This window comes from Muntiacus reevesi, chromosome 11 (genome assembly GCF_963930625.1).
Source record: "Muntiacus reevesi chromosome 11, mMunRee1.1, whole genome shotgun sequence".
NCBI lineage: Eukaryota > Metazoa > Chordata > Mammalia > Artiodactyla > Cervidae > Muntiacus > Muntiacus reevesi.
The window spans coordinates 1,858,935-1,860,984 of NC_089259.1; the positions used below are offsets into that span (position 1 = coordinate 1,858,935).

Sequence of the window (2,050 nt, forward strand, 5' to 3'; positions counted from 1 at the left end):
TCCCTTTTGGCTCAGCTGGTAAAGAATCCGCCTGCAATGAGGGAGACCTGGGTTCAATCCCTGGGTTGGGAAGATCCCCTGAAGAAGGGAAAGAAAACCCACCCCAATATTCTGGCCTGGAGAATTCCATGGACTGTATAGTCCATGGGGTCACAAAGAGTCAGACATGACCGAGTCACTTATAATGTGGTATATTACATCGAATGATTTTTGTGTATTGAATTACTCATGCTTTGAGGGAATAAATCCTACTTGGTCATGGTATATATTACATTTTTATATGTTGCAGGATTTAGTTTACTAGTATTTTGTTGAAGATTTTTGCCATCTATATTTATAAGAGATACCGGTCTGTAGTTTTCTTGTGATATCTTTGTCTGGTTTTGGTATCAGGGTCATACTGCCTTCATAGAATGAGTCAGAAAGGATTCTTGGACCTCTACAGGCAGCATCTGATGGCAGGATGTCTCACAGGAAGTTCTCTACTCCCAGGCATTGGTTCCTGGGCTTCCTGCCTCAGAAGTGCAGCAGCCAGCACCAGGGGAAAGTGATAGGCTTCCCCAAGGATGACTCTTCCAAGGCTGTGTAGCTCTCGGCCTTCCTTGGCTACAAGGCTGGCAAGACCCATGTTGTGAGAAAGGTTGATAGACCAGGGTCCAAACTGCATAAGAAAGAAGTTGTGGAGCCTGTGACCGTAGTGGAGACTATGCCCTTTATGCCTGTGGGCACTGTGGGCTGCGTGGAAACACTATGAGGCCTCCGGACCTTTAAGTCCATCTTTGCCGAGCACATCAGCAATGAGTGCAAAAGGTGTTTCTATTAGAACTGGCATTAAACATAAGACAAACACCTTCACCGAAAAGAAGTGACAGGATGTAGACAGCAAGAAGCAGCTGGACAGGAACTTCAGCCCACACCCAGATGTGCCTGCTTCCTCTATGCCAGAAGAAGTCTCACCTAATGGAGAGCCAGGTAAACAAAGGGACTGTGGCCAAAAAGTTGGACTGGGCCCATAAGGAACCAGAGCAGCAGGCCCTTGTGAACCAAACATTTGGGTAGGATGAGATGATTATTGTCACTGGGGCGACCAGGGGCGAACACTACAGAGGGATCCAGCCACTGGCATACCGAGAAGCCACCCTGTGAAACCCACCGAGAGCTCCACTGGGCCGCCTGTATTTCGGTGTGACATCTTACCCAGGTGGCCTTTCTGCAGCTTGGGCTGGGCAGAAAGGCTGCACTGTACAGAGATCAACAAGAAGATCTACAAGATTGGCCAGGGCTACCTCATAGGGAATGGCAAAATGATCAAGAACAACGCCGCTACTGGTCACACCCAAAAGCATCAGCCCTTTGGGTGGCTTTGTCCACTGTGGTAAAGTGACCAATGACTTTGTCATGCTCAAAGACTGTTCGGTAGGAACCAGGAAGAGAGTACACACGCAGTGCAAGTCTTTGCTGCTGCAGACCGAATGGCAGACCCTGGAGAAGATTAACTTCAAGTTTGTTGACACCACCTCCAAATTTGGCCATGGCTGCTTCCAGATTGTGGAAGAGAAGAAAGGGTTCATGGGACCACTTACGAAGGACTGAGTTGCAAAGGAAGAAGAAGGGGCCTGGTATCAGAGTAGATTGTACAACTGGCAGAATCTCAATAAAGTTAGTTTCCAGTGACAACAAAAGAAGAAAGTGTTCCCTCTTCTATTTTTTAGAAGAGTTTGCAAAGGACTGATGTCAATTCTCCTTTAAATGTGTGGTAGAAATCATCAGGATATAATCTCCTTCACACACTTAAATGGTATGGTATTAACACAGTGCTATTTTAGCTTGTATTTCTTTGATAACTAGTAAGGTTAAACACCTTCCCATATGTTTGCTTGTTAATTATCTCTGTTGGTATGTATTGTTTGTTCATATCCTTTGCTCATTTTTATATTGGGGTCTCAATGTTTTTCTTATCAAGTTTAATGAGACTTTTAGAATAGTTACCCTCAAAACATTATATTTTAATCCATAATTTTTCATCATCCAGAAATACTGTACTTTAGGC

The 2,050-nt window shown here is 44.8% G+C and overlaps 1 pseudogene; it reads left to right on the forward strand.

The window, feature by feature from the left end:
- The first annotated feature begins 463 nt into the window (after positions 1-463).
- On the forward strand, positions 464-1,674 carry LOC136144495 (large ribosomal subunit protein uL3-like; annotated as a pseudogene).
- The last annotated feature ends 376 nt before the right edge of the window (positions 1,675-2,050 follow it).